We start from the raw sequence: 21,825 nt of genomic DNA, 5'->3' as shown, positions 1-21,825 counted from the left end.
CAAACAGCGTCAAAGTAAAAGCTTCCGCTATACTAAATAGTTACACAGAGAGCAAAGTTTTGTCAAAAGTGTTGGCATTTTGTTTTATTTATTTTTTATTTTCGAGAGAATTGTCTATCTTTTTTTGTTTTCTTATCAATAACGTATTTTTAAAACAAGACTATGTATTTTAGACACATACAATGCGCACGAATTTCCAAGAACTACTTTACTGTGCGTTGAAGAAATGGGGATTGTATATATATAACGCTTCTTGCAAAATTCAAAGCAGCAAATGTTAATCTTTTTTCTACTAGAGAGACAAATTTTTGTTTATAGCCGCTTACAACATTTGGTCGCTCTTTGACGCTTTGCCGACATTAAAAACATGAGAGAGAGAGAGAGAGAGACAGAGAGACAGAGAGAGAGAGAGATTTTCAGTCTTTACTACACAATATGCATAATGACACCAAAAGAGCCCGGCTTTCAGTACTTCAGTACTTTGATTTTTTATTGACCTCGTAAAAAGAAGAGTGAAATACTTGGTACTTTCGATTAATTTGAATATGTACCTGAAAAACCAGTGCTTTGTAACCGGGTTTTCCAACGGAAAAATCTTGTAATTAATATGGTGAAAATGGCGGGCGGGCGGCTGCCAAAAGGATACCCTTATTGCACGGATAACTCCACCTACAGTTTTCAAGATAGGAAGTTGTTCTTCTGCAAATCAATTGTACATATATCAGAAATATGCACATTGCTACGATTTTGATTTCTGATAATTTATGACAAAAATACCAGCTTTTGAACTTAGCCATTCTTTGGCAAAATATTGCATATAGGGTATCTCATTGTACGGATAACTCCTCCTACAGTTTTCAATATGGGAAGTTGTTCTTTTGCATATCAATTGTACATACATCAGAAGTGTGCACATTGCTAGGATTTTGTTTTTTGATAATTTATGAAAAAGCTTTTGAACTTAGTCACATTTTGGCAAAATATTTCATATAGTGACACCATTTCACTGGATACGGTAGGTAGTGTTTATCAATTCAGGGTTGAAATGGATTATGGATACAGTTCACATATAAGAAAACCCGGTTTGTTGTCTCATTGACAGCTTTTCACTTGTCATAAATGGTTTCAAAAAAGCCTAATAATCATCATCAATGTACTGTTGTGGACATATAATTAAGTTGTTTTATATCCTTCCTCACTTCTTTTGACCGAATACACTAAATCAAACAAAAAACCAAACAAACCGCTGAATCAAAAAGCAACAGGTAGGTTGCGGCGCTTCTTTTATTACACAAACAACATATTACAATTATAAATATAATTACACAGCATTATAATCATTCTATTCACATCGGATACGTGATATATGTAAGGATTAATACTTATATGTCAATTCTATATGAAACCAACTAAATGCAAAAGAAAAAATAATTTTTAAGTGCTTCCGGTGACGACCGAAAGTTATGACAAACAAAACAAAATAGTTTAAAGACATCTACAACTATAAGTCTATAATCCTACAGAGTCTGAATGCTCAAGTCCTCATCATTTTTTAGACCTAAATGTTACAAGTGTTTAGTCACGAGACAGGAAACGGACAACAGGAAATGAACTTTGAAAAAATGAAAAAGGAATACTCGAGGCAATTTTTTCTATCACTCCTGAAAATTTCAAGGAAATCTGAGCAAGTCGAACACAATTTTAGACAAGAGCCATAGTGAGCTCTTAAGAATGGCGCCACTGGCGTAAAACAAAAACAATAGGCACAACTTCAGACTATGCTCTACCTATCCTACAAATTTCATATTCATATCTCTGATGGTTTTCGAGATTAAGCGTGTACAAAATGGATCGTAAAAGTTCCAAAATCAGCGATAAACCGGTGTTGTATAGCAGTTTTTCCCCCATAGTAGCTTTTCCCCCCGGAAAACCTACTATATAGTAGCCTTTCCCCCGGGGGAAAAAGCTACTATATAGTAGCTTTTCCCCCATAGTAGGGTTTCTCCCTCACGTTTTTGGTTCAGATTTTATAAAAAATATTTATGGAAATCCAGTAAGGATTAAAATCAATGTTTCTACGCTCCCAGGTTGCATACAATGCATTCATCTGTACAGGTTAAGTTTCGTTTTGCCGATTTATTATTTTTATAGACAATGCTGAAAGTTTAACATGTGTGTAATGAAATTACACATAGAACTTAATGTAGGTAATTTCTTGAAAAAAGTTATACACTTATATGCATAATTCTGTGTTCTGAAATTGTATTAAACGAGAATGTTATAAGAATTTCTTGATAAATATATCAGACTGTTTGTCTGTTTGTGAAAATCTCATCTAGGCTAAACCTCTGTTTTAGAGAAATTTTGTTTCCGATGTTTCAGAGCCCGATTTTTAAAATCCTATTATAATAGTTATAGTGCATATTCTTTAGGGTCCAATGTCTCATAAACTAGAGATGACCATTTCACCATATGTTTACAGTGGCAGTGGTTTACCACTTGAATATGACTCTGAAAATTTCAGCCCTCAGGGCTTGATGTTTCAGGGCCCGATGATTAAAACCCATTATTATGATTGAATAGTGTTCTATAAGTGGGGACCCGAATCTCAAATTCTTGAGATGACCAATTAACCATATTTTCACAGTGATAGTGGTATACCACTAGTAGATGACACCGAAAATTTAAGCCATCATGCAGGGTAGAAGCCTTTGTTGTTTTCGAGCCCGATGTTTGAAATCCAATTATAAAGAATATGTATTTTTTAGGGCCCCATATCTCAAAAACTATAGATGACCACATGAACATATTTTTACGGTCGTTTAAAAGTAAAAACATCATTTAAAAATACACAATCACTCATATATTTCTATATCAACATGATTGAAAATTACGTTTAATTCTGCTGCTTTTTTTTTTATTTACGTACAAACTTTTTTAAAAGGTACGCGGATAAAATTCATTATTCTTCAAAACATTTAATCAATTCATAAGATGACTAATGATATAATAAATAATTAGATAAATAAATCAATGAACTTTTGTTCATAAAAGGAGAAACCGAAAATCAAAAATAAATAACCAACCCAAGCGCATATATACGACTTTTTTACTTGCTAGTTGATTAGAAGAACAAGCTTATATTTAAAAAAAAAGTCAGCTCATCACAATATTTGTGTGTTGTTTTTTTTTTTTTTTAATTACCCTTGTTTAAATGTTCGAAGAAATAATATGGTACACAAGTAAATCTTTATTGCAAAAATATGAAACAAATATATATATAATATATAATAAGTATAATTTTTTTAGGTAATTGAATCGTATATCTTGATTTATATAGCATCGTTTTCAAAATTGTATATTTATATATCACGTTGCAAACTTAAAAGTGGAAAAATTAGCAAATAGTGAGTGACAATATAAACTTAAAGTTAGTTCAGGCTCCATTTCACATTTTCCAAAGTAACCAGCAAAGTTACCGACATTGTTCTGGTTGTGAAGACATTTCATTGTTTTTTAAAATGTTTATATCATAATATCTCGCGTTTCGTATAAATGTGCTTAAAAATATGAATATGCGTAACTTTAAAACGAAATGGTAAACACTAACTTTACACATGCTTTTCATACATAATTAAAATACCCCTTAACCATGATTTAGAACCCCATCAATCAAAGTAAAACTAAAACATTTCAGTTTCTCATCATATCATTGCATCCTGTCTCCCGTTTGATATTTAGAAGAAGAAATATATAATTGTTTTTAAGATCGTCAATTCTAACGGTATTAATTTAAAATTATTAGCCTTTTGGAGGAAGGGAGTAATACATTTCCACTTTTTATTCCCTTTCTCTACAAAATTAAGTCAAGATTGGTCAGTTAGTTCCCTGGGAAAAGCTTATACATTGATGGTAATACATTGGAAAATTAAATTTCCAAACCGGCGTATTTTCACTCAAATTTGTTCTCACGTGTTCATAACGTCGAAGTCAAAACTGTAGATAAGCATCGATTAGATGAAAAAGAATCGAGGTATTCCGAAATCCGTGTAAAAGGTGTTCCAAAAAGGGATGAGAACAGGTGAAATAAACAATGATGACACATGCATGTTATGAAGGCGCATGTCTTAGTTTATATTTGGGGTTGAAAAACCATGCATGTATTTTATTCTCTGTATTAATAAATGCCATGATTATACTTTTTGTGAAAAATTAATATCATATCAGTTATTGCAAATTATTATCACGAATGGTCCGCACTGATAAACATGGCCGGAAAGTGAAAAATGGGGGGAAATCCACTATATAGTAGGTTTTCCGTGGGGGTAATCTGGCTATAAAAAGGGGGAAAGCCCACTATATAGTCAGCTTTCCGTGGGAGAAAAACTGCTATATAGCCATTTTCCCGGGGGGAAGAACTGCTATATAGCCATTTTTCCGGGGGGAAAGATGGCTAGGGGGAAAAGGCACTATATAACACCGGTACCGGTGTTGTATAGCAGTTTTTCCCCCATAGTAGCTTTTCCCCCCGGAAAACCTACTATATAGTAGCCTTTCCCCCTGGGGGGAAAAGCTACTATATAGTACCTTTTCCCCCATAGTAGGGTTTCTCCCTCACGTTTTTGGTTCAGATTTTATAAAAAATATTCATGGAAATCCAGTAAGGATTAAAATCAATGTTTCTACACTCCCAGGTTGCATACATGTACATATCTGCATTCATCTGTACAGATTAAGTTTCGTTTTGCCGATTTATTATTTTTATAGACAATGCTGAAAGTTGAACATGTGTGTAATGGAATTACACATAGAACTTAATTTAGGTACAGTGTAATTTATTGAAAAAAAAGTTTTACAAGTTATACACTTATATGCATAATTCTGTGTTCTGAAATTGTATTAAACGAGAATGTTTTAAGAATTTCTTGATAAATCTATCAGACTGTTTGTCTGTTTGTGAGAATTTTATCCAGGCTAAACCTCTGTTTTAGAGAAATTTTGTTTCCGATGTTTCAGAGCCCGATTTTTAAAATCCTATTATAATAATTATAGTGCATATTCTTTAGGGTCCAACGTCTCATAAACTAGTGATGACCATATCACCATATTTTTATAGTGGCAGTGGTTTACCACTTGAAGATGACTCTGAAAATTTCAGCCCTCAGGCTAGGGGCCCTTGATGTTTCAGGGCCCTATGTTTAAAACCCCATTATTATGATTGAATACTGTAGATTCCTTATTTTACGCGAGTACTTAAATCCGCGATTCAACGATTTACCATCAATTCGCGAGAACATAAAATCGCGAATGCCGAAATTTTATCTTACTTTCATGTTGTTTACATGTGTCCCAAAATTAAAAGCGAGATTTTAAAATTCGCGAGACGGACTTCTCGCGATTTTACGCGGATATTAATTCCTCGCGTTTAATTAGGAATTTACAGTAGTGTTCTATAAGTGGGAACCGAATCTCAAATTCTAGAGTTTCCCCCCGGAAAACCTACTATATAGTAGCCTTTCCCCCTGGGGGGAAAAGCTACTATATAGTACCTTTTCCCCCATAGTAGGGTTTCTCCCTCACGTTTTTGGTTCAGATTTTATAAAAAATATTCATGGAAATCCAGTAAGGATTAAAATCAATGTTTCTACACTCCCAGGTTGCATACATGTACATATCTGCATTCATCTGTACAGATTAAGTTTCGTTTTGCCGATTTATTATTTTTATAGACAATGCTGAAAGTTGAACATGTGTGTAATGGAATTACACATAGAACTTAATTTAGGTAATTTATTGAAAAAAAAGTTTTACAAGTTATACACTTATATGCATAATTCTGTGTTCTGAAATTGTATTAAACGAGAATGTTTTAAGAATTTCTTGATAAATCTATCAGACTGTTTGTCTGTTTGTGAGAATTTTATCCAGGCTAAACCTCTGTTTTAGAGAAATTTTGTTTCCGATGTTTCAGAGCCCGATTTTTAAAATCCTATTATAATAATTATAGTGCATATTCTTTAGGGTCCAACGTCTCATAAACTAGTGATGACCATATCACCATATTTTTATAGTGGCAGTGGTTTACCACTTGAAGATGACTCTGAAAATTTTAGCCCTCAGGCTAGGGGCCCTTGATGTTTCAGGGCCCTATGTTTAAAACCCCATTATTATGATTGAATACTAGTTGTGTTCTATAAGTGGGAACCCGAATCTCAAATTCTAGAGATGACCAATTAACCATATTTTCACAGTGGTAGTGGTATACCACTAGTAGATGACACCAAAAATTTAAGCCCCCATGCAGGGTAGGAGCCTTTGTTGTTTTCGAGCCCGATGTTTGAATTCCAGTTATAAAGAATATGTATTTTTTAGGGCCCCATATCTCAAAAACTCTAGATAACCACATGCACATATTTTTACGGTCATTTAAAAGTAAAAACATCATTTAAAAATACACAATCACTCATAAAATGTTTACATCATAATATCTCGCGTTTCGTAGAAATGTGCTTAAAAATATGAATATGCGTAACTTTAAAACGAAATGGTAAACACTAACTTTACACATGCTTTTAATACATAATTAAAATACCCCTTACCCATGATTTAGAACCCCATCAATCAAAGTAAAACTAGAACATTTCAGTTTCTCATTATATCATTGCACCCTGTCTCCCGTTTGATATTTAGAAGAAGAAATATATAATTGTTTTTGAGATAGTCAATTCTAACGGTATTAATTTAAATTTGATAGCCTTTTGGACGAAGGGAGTAATACATTTCCACTTTTTATTCCCTTCCTCTACAAAATTAAGTCAAGATTGGTCAGTTAGTTCCCTGGGAGAAGCTTGTACATTGATGGTAATACATTGGAAAATCAAATTTCCAAACCGGCGTATTTTCACTCAAATGTGTTCTTACGTGTTCATAACGTCGAAGTCAAAACTGTAGATAAGCATCGATTAGATGAAAAAGATTCGAGGTATTCCGAAATCCGTGTAAAAGGTGTTCCAAAAAGGGGTGAGAACAGGTGAAATAATCGAAGATGATACATGCATGTTATGAAGGCGCATCCCTTAGTTCATATTTGGAGTTAAAAAAAAATAAATGCCATGGTTATCCTTTTTTGTGAGAAATTAATATCATATCAGTTATTGCAAATTATTGTCACGAATGGTCCGCGATAAACATGGCCGGAAAGTAAAAATGGGGGAAAATCCACTATATAGTAGGTTTTCCGTGGGGGTAATCTGGCTATAAAAAGGGGGAAAGCCCACTATATAGTCAGTTTTCCGTGGGAGAAAAACTGCTATATAGCCATTTTTCCGGGGGGAAGAACTGCTATATAGCCATTTTTCCGGGGGGAAAGATGGCTAGGGGGAAAAGGCACTATATAACACCGGAAGTTACGACGGCAAAAATAATAAAAACAAAATAAATTCAGATCACTTTCAATCATCTGTGAAAAAATTGTGTAAATCGGTTGGATAGTTTGAGAAATCGCATGCACAAAATTTGTGGAAAAAAATAATAACTAGATAACGAAAATCCTTTATTACTTAATAAATAGGTGTCGCAATGAGTTTTCCAGATAGATATTGTTACGATAAACAACTTTGCTTCTATGATGCATAACAATATCTTAATCGTTTTTAAGTTATTTGTAAACGACTTCACAGGTCTATTGGCCCCCAAATGAAACACATATTAATCATTTATCGTGTAGTAAAATAAAACAAAATGGACTATTGGAGATCTTATTGCTAGCTCTCTCGAGCGCTAGCAACTACGTTACTTAGTCTTTTTCACTGGAATACGCATGCTCGACCCCATAGAAGGGGATTCTGGGAATACTGTACTACTGTAGATAAACTGTACCATGTGAATTTCGTTTTATCATCTTCACATGAGGTGTTATATTTTATTGCAAATGTCAAAAATTAACAAATTAATGCAAAGTTATTTTCAATATTATGATAAATAGATAGCTTTATCTTTAATTCCTTCAAGCTCGGAAAACAACTTCGGATATGTTTTCCAATCTTGCCAGAAAGGCCCGAGAAAATACGATTGCTACAAAACAGTACCAATGGTTCTTGAAAATGTTCACCTCGAAATTGAAATCATAGTATAGATACATTATGATTAAGGCACAGTCAGTGAGCTATGCAAATGCCGATGTGAAGCCCACTCTAGATTCACAATTCTAGTACACCACTGTGCCTTCCTATTGTTAATTAATCGATTCAGAAATTTAAACCAATGTTTTAGAAATCTGCTTCTGTGTTTTATGATGGCTACATCGCTAGCTCACCAATCTTTTTAAAAGATAAGCTTGTACATTTAATGATGTTTGCGATTCACAACCGCAATTGAAAGGGATCATATTACCCCTGCCAATGTTATTGTCATTTAAATTTCAGACCACGTGGTTTTATTTGACCCTTTCCGTTTCGCAGTAAAAACTGTGCCTTGTGCTTAAAGTCTATTTCATAGAATCTAGGTACTTATATTCAAATATGAAATCTAGAGGTTTTTTGATTTTAAACTTCATTAATTGGTGGGTAAAATGTGTTCTAGAAATAAACGTGACAATACAAAAATAGTTTTTGTCTGCTGTTGCAACAATTAACATGCCTTGAAGAGATCCCCGTGAGGATTAGTTTTCGATCCGCGCCTGCCCAAGTAATATCATCAATAGTAAACCAGACTATACTATTTTATACAGAATCTTCCTTGAAATGGTTCGATATGCAAAACAGACACACATTATTTTTTAAAACTAATATTGCACACCACAGATGGTGAGATAAGACATACATCTTAAAAGATTTTCATGTTTTTACACAAATCAAAGAAGGAAATGATAAAAAAAAACGACCATTACTTACATATTTTAAGAATATTATCCGAACACTTATACTTCCGCTCGAAATTTCACAGGAAATCTCGGTGAAGTCTCGTGAACTTTTATTTGAGCACCTCTGGATTTATTACATACTAAGCAACGATAAAGAAAACATTCCGACCACATTCGCAGGGGTGATATGTATTGATCAAACATGTAAGAAAAATAAAGTGCTGATGAATATAACTTGAGATGTGTTTTTTCTCTCTAAAAACAGTCTTCGCGCCCATCAATAATGGGAACACTTTCACAAAATTTGTTTTATGATCAATTCCTGTATTCTTTATTTAAGATACAAAGAGTGACAATAGCACAAAAATATTCCCAATCATATTCATTTAGGGCTTTAAAGAACTATAATGATACCTTTTTGAACTGATACTTCAGTACTTTTTTGGTTTGTTGAGAATAGTTTTGTAGTCCAATCCGGAAACTCTTCGAAAAGACAACAACAACAATTCAAAAATCTGAAAGTACTAAAAAGCGCAAAACCTGAAAGAAAGTGTTAAAGTATGTTACGAAGTTTATTTAAATACAATACGGAATTTGTTTATTATTATCCTACCCCCGGGATTGTAAGGGGGGGGGGTATATAGGAATCACCTTGTTCGTCTGTCCGTCTCTGTGCAATCGTGTTCGGTCCAGATCTTTCTTATGGAGAAACATTGAAAGTTTTTACTTCACAGAAGGATTGGTAATGACCTGAGAGTGTTTCATGATTTTGACCCAAGGTCATTACAGCAAGTTCAAGGTCACTGGAAGGAAGAGTGCTTGTTTGAGTGTAGCAGAGCTAAGTAGTACATACCTTGTTATATGTGCAATGTTAAATATATTGGCAGTCAATAAAAAAGAACAAAGGATAATTATATCTATTTAAATATATCGCTAAATTTCTTTATAGTTTTGTGTTTAACCTCTGACAACTTGTAAAATATGACAATGAACTCTGAAATAAACAGTGGCAAATAACTATTATATCTACCCCTAAAAAGTAGTTTTGACAAAAGTAAGATAGCACTGATCGCATTACAGATATGACTTGCATGGGTGCCACTATTTCTTTTAAATTTCAAATCATGTTTCCGAACTTCAGCTCCTGTAGCCCAAAGATGGACATAAACCCTGTAAAACTTTTAAAAGGCTCGACTGGTCGCCCACCCTTAAATAATGGAAGTTCTACTTTCGCCAGTGTACATGCAACAAAAGTCGTAGAGTGTATTCTGGAAAACTCGTAACCACCTTGTACCCTTGGGAACTTTATATTCTCGAGTATCATATATATTAAATAATGTTGTGTTGTGCATGTACTACACCTAAATAGTAGTCAGGGTTTGCTACAGTCGGAGGCGAGTGCACTATGTATCAAACCCTGACTACTATTTCGGCATAGTACATGCAGAACACAACACTATTGTTATTATTATGCCAACTGTTGGATTTTTCTGACGTTCTTTGCTATAAGATGCTGTGACACTCGAGTGTTGACAAGTCCCTAAAAATAATCAATCAATTGATTGGATTGTTTATCTAATCAACAAGTTGTTGTACAATAAAAGTCAACAAAGGTTTATGTTCTTTTCAAGAAATGAGAAACGTTTGACCTTGCCGAGAAAACTCGAAATATTTAGCAGACGAAATCTCATTGAATTTTTTTCTTGTACATTCTTTATCAAGCATCATTTAAAAAAGCGGTTTTGTGATTCTCATGTAGAATTTCTTTTAAAAATGTTCAACCAACTTGTTCAAATGTTTAACAGAAACTTTAACTATAAAATTACCGTCAATAATGAAGTGTTTTTGGAAAAATTATTAATTTTAAATGCTTTATGTCAGTCGTATATATATACGTTATACATATATGTAAATATCGTCAATTGTATTAACGGCTAATATAGCGTAGCGGTAATGCGTTGGGCTTCAAGCTGGAATGATTTTAGCGTCGTGAGTTCAAAACCCGCTGTCGGCGCTTGTCAGATTTTCGTCGAAAACATTTGCTGTGCTCTATTTCGGCATAGTATGCTAACGTTATATATATCCTTTGTACACTATGCGAAAACAGATGAGTATTGAAAATATAGCGACAAATTGACAGAAGGCATAATAATATATTATATCACGCAAGTTTAAATTTATTCAAGACATATTTTTAAGTTTTATAAAAGAACATATACATGTATATTACATGGTTACGACCTCTCCAGGGCACGAGTATTCGTCAGTAGGTGGCTGTGTTCAGGAAACGTAAAAACAAATGTGGAGTAGGTTTAGAAATGTAGTGACAATATGCTTAACGCTTTTAATAACATTAAAAAATTAAATATTCTCCACAGAGATAAAATATATAAAGGCAACAATTTACAGAAGTTTGTTTGACATTTGGGTTTTTGAAAATAAATTTTCTTCTAAAATGAAGAAAAGGGTGATCACAAAGAGCGAGAGAGCAAAGTTTTTTTATACTTGTTATGTTCAGCATTATGGACTGGGAATCGCATCGATCTACTCCACCATTTGAATTTACGACGCTGAGAATACATTGATATGATCCCATTTCCTCTGGATATCTGACCGCTGAACTCGGAATCTCCAAATGTAGATACGATGACATGACATTGCTAATTGACGCATTGACTGTTACCCCGGTTTTCTTTTCTAACTCTTTATCTTGCCAGAATGATGATGCGACTTTCGTTACTGATACAACGTTGCTCTCGGACCTCTTTAGCTGAATGCTTGAAATACCAATTATATTGGTACCATTAACGATACAGCTGATATTTACACCTGATTTTCCATATTCAATCACTGCAGGCTCAACCTTTATTGATATGGAACCAAGTGCTGAAAGTACAAATACAAGGTTTTCAGAATGAGTTTTTATCTAGAGATCAAGAAAGTATCGCATGATTAGAATGTAAAACAAAGAAAAAACAACAACGTATATTTCAAACAATTCAGTATTTCAGGGGTTTTTTTCGAGAAATTAAAAATCGAACAACCATAAAACTGTTATGTTTTTAACAAGTGTCTTATAAGATATTACAAACCAGTTCTAGCGATCAAATTCCACACGAATATAAAGACAATAGCCATAACAATCTGTTCGCCGATTGGTGAATGGTCATGAAATACAACGCCTGGAAACTGAATAAAAAAATAAGAATAGAAATCGTATCTTATAAAATATTATATTTTAAACATGATATCACTGATTTATTTTTCTGTATGTTTTGTTTTTGATGGAATTACACTGGAATTGCACTGGATGACCTTTTTTTTATGACTATATATATATCGATCTCTGGGATCTATGTATAAAGATAAGGGAACCTTTTCAAATTGCAAAGGTAAAATGTATGGTATTTATAGTGATTTATAGTCTGAAGAATGAAATTTAAAAAATATCTAAATTGATTATAAATAATTATCGCTAAAATAAGATATCAATAGAAACTCACTAGAGGGTGATATCAATGCCAGGTGCCGATGAATTTATATGATAAAAAAAGATAAGGAAATCATTCCGCGATTCTCCAGAATTTATTTCCCTATAGAGTGATCAAAGCAATATTTACAAAACAATTTTGATTTGAAGTGTATCGCTTATAAATTATTTCTCAGAGTTTAAGACTTTTAGACACATGAAGTGTATGTTACATAAATGTATTTTGATCTTTTTAAAAAATCAATTTGGTTCTTTTTTGCCTTGAAATGGTCTTTACGCCCATCAATAAAGGACATTTTATCATATGCTATTTTTTTCTATTCAGTATGTTCCAGTAATAGTGATAGTAAGAACATTACTGGCACTGTACCAGTTATCGGCTAAAATTTAACGTTTTCTTTTCGTAATTCCTTATTTCTTGATATTTTTGGATAAAACTTGACATACTTTAAAAAGTGAACTCCTTATTTATCAATCTGTAATTTTATATCATTATTTAGAACCCAAAACATCTTGTTTTGTGCTTTTAAGCACGCCCCGAATTTGCCGAGTTTTTACGATTTACTGTACTAGTTATCGGCTTCGTGATAATAACATAGTTAAAATCCGTGTTCATGTTGATTTTATGCTCTGCTAAATGTAGTTTGAATTACGCCCCTTGTGAGGTCAGACTATTTAAAGTATTCGGGGTCATGATACATTATAAACAAAACTCATAAAATAATTCGTTTATTATCATACGGTAATACACCAAATCGTATACAATTCAATACATATTTGTGCAATCAGGCGTTCAATTGCGCTACGAATCTCTCGGAAATTCGTGAATTCCTTTTGTTTATACATGTTAAAATAAAATGTATTGATTTTATATGTCAAATCAAAGAAGGGATATAATAGGTGCGTTCAGAGTTGTACCGTTGGTGAAATTGAGATCTACCGCTGGCAGCATTTGGTTGCCATTGGTGAACTATGGTGGTAATTGGTCACCAAGTGCTGCCATTTGTAGCAATTTGAATAGGTAGTACAATGAACGATTTTTTGTCAAATTCAAACAAATGGTAGCCTTTGGTTACACTTGGTTACCAATTGTAACAATTTGAAAATATAAAACAGTTGAAAACAAAACAAAATACCTTTCCTCTGTGAAGTGCGACTCTTTCCCTTTAAAACAGCTTCGTTGAGTGATTTATTATGCTTAAAAAGTCATTACACAACTTTGATGACAATTTTGTTGAATTCCCAATTATATAAAGAAGTCTACAAAAGGACTACCAATCCATCATTAATACAAAGAAAGTAAAGATTAATTGCAAAACTGATAATAAATATTTAACGCCAGCAAGAATGTATATAAATAAAATCAATTCTTTAACAAGAGCTTGGACTTTGGGTAGGTGTCCCAAACAGCAATGTGATATAGGCCTATCAATAATTTCTTTGTTAGCCATGGATCTTTGAAATCTAAAAAGCAATTTCTACGCAATCTGTGCATATTTCACTTGATATCAACATTCTTTCTACGCAATCTGTGCATATTTCACTCGATATCAACATCCTTTTAATTTGATATGCATATATCTTATTCTAAAGTCTTTATTTACATCAGTATCTATAGGCATCTTATATCCCGCCATGTTGAATTAGCATAATGGCGTCACCTACCAAACTTGCCCAAGCTCTAGGCTGCCGGTAGATTTGGTGACCTCATTTGAGATTGAAAGTACACAAATGGTCAACATTGGTAACCAATTGCTATCACTGGTTACCAATTGTAGACATTGGTGACCGAACTTGCCGTTGGTAACAATCTGGTGAACTCTGAACGCACCTAATAACGTATCACAAAGGTAATATTCTATTTTTAATTTATTACGTCACTTCCCCCATTGCTGAAAGTGCAAAGATGTAAAATCAGCGGTAAACAATGATCGTTTAGGCTCATGTATAAAACATATTCAAGAAAGTTTTCAAACAAACTTACTTTTCTTTATTCGAAAAAGACGACTGAATTAAAAAATCTTGGATTGTCGCGTGCTTTAAACCCGAACTCTCAGTTTAGCCGATAACTGGTCTTAGCCGATAACTGGTACATTACCAGTATACTGACAATAATTAATTATAATGAAATAATTAAAAGATTTAGTTATCTACTTTTAATTACGAATACCTCAATACTTTTATGGTTCGTTTAGAAGGATTTGATGATAGAATGTGGAGAGCCTTTCGAAAAGACAAAAGTTATATATTAACATGAATAAGTCATTGTTAATCCCGTAAGTTTTCCTTAAAGAGTCAGTACAGCTGAAAACACATGTGTGAATAACTTTAACTATTATATCGTTAGGAAAAAAGAAATAACGTTGATTGTAATACTTGAAATACATATATTTACATTTTCCAGTGTCTTTGCATTTGATAACACTACGTATCGATTTTGAACTTTATAACTCATAATACAAATGACGCCAAATTGAGGCGCCAGCGGGGTTTGCTTATTTAAATAAGGAATAAGGAATCATTCTTTGAGTATTATGAGGTGATAATTTTGGTCAGGGTGTGATCAAATCCATTAAAGCCCGAAGGGCTTTATGATAGATTTGATCACGCCCTGACCGTAATTATCACCTCATAATATTCAAAGAATGATTCCTTATTACTTATATTTATATAATTTTAAGCCATCGTCCGATTAAATATTCCTTATATACATGTAAATCCCTTTCACATACCTTATTAACGTAATTATGAGCTTCTGGAAATTTAAGGGTCGTACAAACCGGAATAATCTTATATAGTTTATTTGTATCACGTGGACTTTGACAGTAATTGACACGTATTGAAAACTACAAGATCTTCGTCCAATTACAGTCATCATGGCATACGAGGTTTAAGGAACACTCCTCTCTAAACGGAACACATCATCACTTTCTCGATAATTTATTAATTGTTTTCCAATTTCGGTTCATTTTAAAATGAACAGACGTAAATATGTCAAATAATCGCTGAAGGGGCCTCGTTTACAAAAATGAACTAAGGTTGTGGCAGCTCCTATGATAAACACGCAAAATACATGCTTACAAAATAATAATTGTGGTTATTTTAAAAACTTTGAATAATTTTTCCCTGGGAAAAGGAGAAAAGACATATTTTTATCAACAAACATTCGCGAGCCCTGCATGTCTTTGGTTTACAGTAAATACGCATGCGTAATAGTATAGAAGGATGAACCCCGTAACAAGTTGCGATGTAAATATGCATGAGTTATACGTAATTTTTAATTTTAGTAAAATAATTTGATCTTTTTTCATGGAGAACTTTGTAATTTTCTGAAAGTTAATACATTTATGTACAAAATTTCCAAACCAATTCGGAAAACCTTTTTTCAAGTCGGCTTTTTGATAAGATGCGTCGTACTGTCTAGATTATAATAATTAAAACTTATCCCTTCATTTTATTACCGAAACAGTTTTTAGCTCACCTGAACCGAAGGTTCAAGTGAGCTTTTCTGATCACCCGTTGTCCGTCGTCCGTCCGTCCGTCTGTGCGTCTGTCCGTCCGTCTGTAACCTTTTCACATTTTTGACTTCTTCTCAAAAACCTCTGGGCCAAATTTAACCAAACTTGGTACAAAGCATCCTTATGAAAAGGGTTGAAATAAAGGGTTCAACTCTTTTTAAAGGGGAGATAATTACGAAACAGTGAAAATAGGGTGCATGTCTTTAAAAATCTTCTTCTCAAGAACCACTGCACTAGAAATGCCAATTTTTCCACAAAAGCTTGTATATATAGTTAAGATTCTAAATTGTAAAAATCGTAAACCCCGGACCAAAACTGGGGCCCCAGGCGGGGTTCATAATTTAACATGGAAATACATTGGAAAAATGTTTAAAAATCTTCTTCTCAAGAACCATTGCCCCAGAAATGCCAATATTTACACAAAAGCTTGTATATATAGTGATGATTCTATATTGTAAAAATCGTGACCCCTGGATCAAAACTGTGGCCCCAGGCGGGGTTCAAAGTTTAACATAGAAATAAATATGATAATGTTTTAAAATCTTCTTCTCAAGAACCACTGCAACAGAAATGCCAATATTTATACATAAACTTGTATGTATAGTGAATATTCTAAATTGTTAAAATTGTGACCCCCGGGCAAAAACTGGGCCCCAGGCGGGGTTCAAAGTTTAACATATATAAGAAAAATGTTTAAAAATCTTGTTCTCAAGAACTACATTGCAACAGTTTGGGATATTACTATGCATACATCCCTGGCAATTGTAGATTCTAAAGTGTTAAAATCATGACCCCCGGACTAATACTGGGGCATCAAAGTTTAACATAAAAATATATAGGAAACATGTTTTTTAAAAATCTTCTCGAGAACTACAATGTCATTCTTTGTGAGATTACTTTACTTGGATCCTCAAATAATGAAAAATTTAAATTATAGAAGCGATCTAATACTGGGGCTCCAGGAGAAGGGGTTCAATGTTTCACATAGAAGGTTGGGGGGAACATGTTTAATTAATCAATTAATCGACCGCAAAAAGCTTTGTATCACCACTTTGTTATTCAACACGCATTTTATTCAACACATTAATCGCATGTTTTCATATACGTAGCTATGAATTATTATTTTTTTTGAGTCAAATGTTTTAATGATGTAGTGACAGCTAGATTACCGGGACTCTTTTTAATTTGCAGTTGTGTAATTTGCGTTTCTGTAAATATGATTTATTAATATTCTATGACATTGAAAATGTCTATATGATACAAATTAGAAGTATTTGTAAATTAATTATTTACATGGTTTTATATTATGACTCTGTAAGCTGGTGTTTTCATAAATCTTAAGTACTAGAGAGAACCTTATCATTATAGATAGATAGATATTAATTCAATTTTTCAAAATATATAATTGTATTTGAAAGGATAAAAACTATTTTTCAAATAATATATTTGAATGATATTCATTCTGCATGCGTGTTAAACCTATTTTTATATTATTAGTATATTATCAGTGTACAATACAAAATACAATTTTCATTCAATTTTTCGTTGTTAAATGTTTATTTTTTTTTCTCTAAAATATTCTAATAATAACATGGCCTTAAATACAGTCATTGGACAAAAGTATTCGTCGCTGGCGTCAAAATGCCTTTGATGTTGTAAATTCGTCGCTGCTATTTTTTGTATCGTGCTATTTATAGAAACCACGTCGGGTTCGGAATTTCTTCTCATAAATACGTCATAGTTTCTAGATTACGTCAGAGTTTAAAATTTTTGTCGGCTGTCAAAATTTTCTATAAACAAAGCTCGGGAAAATGCCCCCTCGTAAATTAGAGGGAATTCCGGTGGCTGTGAGAATGAAAGTTGTAGAAGCTTATAAGACAGAGAAGAATAGGGCAGAAATTGGGAGGTTGTTTGGAATATCCAGGACTAATATGTTTTACGGTGCGACCGTTGGGGCGAGCACAGCATGTGTTCAAACAATGTATTATAATTAGCTTTGCAAGATTTTGAGAGGAATTTCAGCATATTTACAATAACTTTAGTTATTTCCCCTTATGGTGACGTCAAAGTTCACGTTGGTTAAGTGTCGTCTGACTTTGTAAATTAAAACTCCCCTGAGAAATAAAAGTACGCAAAGTATACTGTTTTATTTACTTAAAAAGCGTGATGTTCTTAAAATTATACATTTTTATGTACTTTGATTTCTAACGAGAACGTGAGGTTGGAAACCATAATTGGTTCTATTTACTAACGCCGAAAAAATCTATCGGATCAATGTGTAAACCTTTGTGACGTCACTCGGTTATCTTTGATTGAGAGTGTAATGAGGTGAACTTTAGAGGTACCATTGACTATATTATGTCATATAGCCTAGTATTTGTTATTGTTTTTATTGTTTTCGTGAGAGTGTAAAGTGGTAAAAATTGCCATGATTACAGGGAACTACTGGGACGAATAAAACAATGCATTACTGGTCCGATTTACTGACGCCAAAAAAATCCGTTGAATGAATGTGCAACTAGTCCGAATTTTCTATTCACACACGCCTTGCCGGTAGAGCTCGCTTCGCGCCGGCGAGCTGCGCTCGCTACTATTGGTGGTATTTTTAAAAAATTGAAGTTCATGGAAGTGTGGAAAACAGGCATCGATCTGGGCGGAAGCCGAATGTCACCGTGCGCGATGAAGTCCAACTTTCAAGAATCATGAAAAGTAACAGGAGAGGGACACTGGATGATATAACAAATGAAATAAATAATGCAAAAGATTTTACTTTTTGTTCAAAGACTATCAGGAGAAAATTATTTAAAATGGGATATAATAGACGGTTGCAGAAAAAGAAGATGGTCGTCAGAATATGTACACTGTGACAGGAAAATACGCGTTTCTTGATGCAGAGAAAGCAAAAAACTTGACTGTTGATGATCACTGGAAGGACTGGATATTTAGTGATGAATGTCAAGTAGAAATAGGCAATAACAACCGCGTATATATCTGGCGAAAGACCGACGAAGTTGACAACCCCCATCTCGTGTGCCCGCCATCGAAGAGCAAACTGTCTGTTATGATCTGGGGTTGTATTTGTTATGAAGGTGTTGGAACATTGACCAGTGTTAACGGTAATATTAACTCTGAAAAATATATTGAATTAGAAAACAATGTGTGGCCCGTTATTGTTCGACATTTTCCTCATGGAAATTTTGTGTTTCAAGATGACAATGCCCCCCGTTCATAGATCCTGATATTAATATCATTGAAAATATTTGGTTAAAACTTAAAAGACACCTGCAGTGTACAAGTAACACCATCGATTCTAAAGATCAGCTGATCGCGGAAGTGACACGTTTCTGGCAAAACCTATCGGTAGATTAAATTCGCCAGCTGTATGACACAATTCCAACCCGTCTACAAGAAGTAATCAAAATGAAGGGCAATCTCACAAAATATTAAGGTAAGACAACGAATATCAAAATCAGGAGAGAAGTTTTTATTGAGTAGTTAATGTAAACAAGTCGCCGCCATTTTGACGTCACCGACGAATACATTTGTCCAATGACTGTAGGCCTATATGTTGCAATAAAACTAGTTCCAATAATACAGATTATAAAATCTATGAATGCATAGCTAATGAGGAGTTGAAAATAACAGTGAAAATGTGGATATTATTCTACATTTCCTCGTAGGGTGCCCCATATTTGAACCTGTTAGAGTTGTTCCCCGTAATATATCCGTGGTAACAGTAAACAAACTCCATCCGTGATTTTCTCTGTCCATAGACGTCAAATTTCAGTTACAGCCAAAAATATGTATCTTGTTATTTTCAAAAGCGCTCATTAGCGCGGATGTTTACTAAAGAAGTATATGTATTCCCTTACCAAAATGAATTGTTTGCGCAAATTTGCAGCAAACTTGCCGCAAATTTTCGGCAAACTGATTAGTTTACCAGAAAACTTTAGAACTTGTTTGTCTATTTTTGCCAGTAGTAGCAAACTTCTGGTAAACCCCTTTTATTTTGCCAGAAGTTTACCAGACACCCAATTATGTTTGCAGCTTCTTCGCCAGTAGTGGCAAACTTTTGGCAAACTCCTAAAAATTTGCCAGAAGTTTACCACAAACGTTTCTTCTTTTTTCTCTGTTTGTTTTTACTTCCTGAGCTTGCCAAAGCTTTACCAGAAATAAGACTTATACAATTTCATACACATTCAGCACAACTTTAAGACTGTCAATTATAATGAATTGCTTTTATAATTTTGTATATTTGTTTAGAGAAAAAATAAATCTAATTAATATTTTCGGATTTAAGTTTTATTCTAAGATAGTCTCGATAAAAATGTTTATTATTACGAAAATAAGATCAACTTTTATAATGAACCCCCCCCCCCCCGACCCCACGTATTACGTGAACACCAACCTGTCTGTTCTTTTGTTATGCTATATTCTTTTTTCCTACGTTCAAATATCAGTCAACTTGGAATTGAGTATCACTATCTAAACCGCTTGATGTTGAATCATGTAGATTGAAGAGTTTTCCGTAACGTTATGCTGTTCAGTGTTTGTTTCTACTTTTACTTTTGTTTCAATGTGAAGCTTCGCGCGCGCTGATTGGTCGATCAATAGCTAGCCGCCAATTTTCACATTCGATGCTGCCATATTGTCTGCCATCACCGAGATGGTAAAATGAATGAAAATAAGGGAATAATGCTGTGCACAAGGTAAAAGAAACATTGTCAATGGAGTGTTTACTTTTGGAAAATCCACGGCTAAACAGCTGACGAATATAAGTGAATGAATCGAGTCTCAACACCCAAGGCCGCATGCACCATCTGCATGATCATGAGCACGTTTTTGAAAAAGTAAGTGAAGTAATGAAAATATATTCTTTGAATGGCAGTTTAAACAGTTATTGGAATATAAAACGAAAGACTGTGATCTTTTATAATGAGTTTAACAGTATAAGGCCGTCCCTATGACAATGCGGGGTGTCGAATCAAGCAAAACGCTCGTTATTGACATCGTTGTGATGCATGAACAAATAATTTAAATTTGAAAATTTAAACAACGCCAAATTTAGGAAATTATCATTACATAGTGTATTAGTACATTTTATATGATTTACATTTTTATTACTTAAATAGAAGAATTCATGTTCTACTCACATAGTCAGAGTTAGAGTAGGTCTAGTGCAGGCTTTGTAGCTTTATATAGATTAATAGATTTAGTAAATATATGATAGGCTAACTTGTTTTTCTTAGAAACTGCTTTAAATTTAAAAACAATTGTGCTTATTGAAATCCATTTATCTTCCCAATAGGTGTCTGCCCTGGTGACTGGGTTACACAGACCTAAATAAAACCATGCATGAACAACTAACTCACTGATTTTATGATCAAATGATGCAACCAAAAAAGAGTGAAGACATAATTTGTGAAATACTTACGTAGAAAAGCATATAAACAACAGTGCTGAAGTCTGACCATTCCATTGTGGGCATTATTGCGATATTCGGCTATTTGTGTGATATTGTCTATGTTTGAAATTAAATCGGAGAGCACGTACAGGAGACTGTCATTAAAAAGACATCGAGAATGCCTTAAAGTATCCGTGATTAATTGTAACATGACCAGTGACCGTGCAGGGCTTAATTGTGAACTATATGGTTTGAACTTCGCTCATTGTGCACTTTTGTACAAGTCCATCTGTGCATGCATGTTGTGATCAAACTGCATTCAAGTTTATCGATCTGCAGCAACTAATCATCACCTATCGGTTGAGTACTATTTGTCAAATTTCATTATGGTTTGTTCATCATTTTTGTGTTTATTTTTGAAATTTATAAAATGTGTAAAATTTAAAGTTTTTTTTTTTTTATAATTTATTGTTTTTGTTCCATACATACTAGTACTAATGTTGACATTATTAAATTCAGTTTTTATAAATTTTATACACATGCATACTCACTC

At 33.5% G+C, this 21,825-nt stretch overlaps 1 long non-coding RNA gene across 1 annotated transcript; it reads right to left on the bottom strand.

Annotated features, from left to right (window-relative positions):
* Nucleotides 1–5,447: 5,447 nt before the first annotated feature.
* Nucleotides 5,448–12,054, bottom strand: LOC136274481 (uncharacterized). The gene is made up of 3 exons (XR_010712838.1): nucleotides 11,953–12,054; nucleotides 11,366–11,746; nucleotides 5,448–9,343 (listed from the first exon to the last, which is right to left on the bottom strand). It is a non-coding gene; the product is annotated as an uncharacterized lncRNA (long non-coding RNA).
* Between the last annotated feature and the right edge of the window lie 9,771 nt (nucleotides 12,055–21,825).

This window comes from Magallana gigas, chromosome 4 (genome assembly GCF_963853765.1).
Source record: "Magallana gigas chromosome 4, xbMagGiga1.1, whole genome shotgun sequence".
Taxonomy (NCBI): domain Eukaryota; kingdom Metazoa; phylum Mollusca; class Bivalvia; order Ostreida; family Ostreidae; genus Magallana; species Magallana gigas.
The sequence above is the reverse complement of the archived record's forward strand: the minus strand, read 5'-3'. Positions and strand labels throughout refer to the sequence as shown.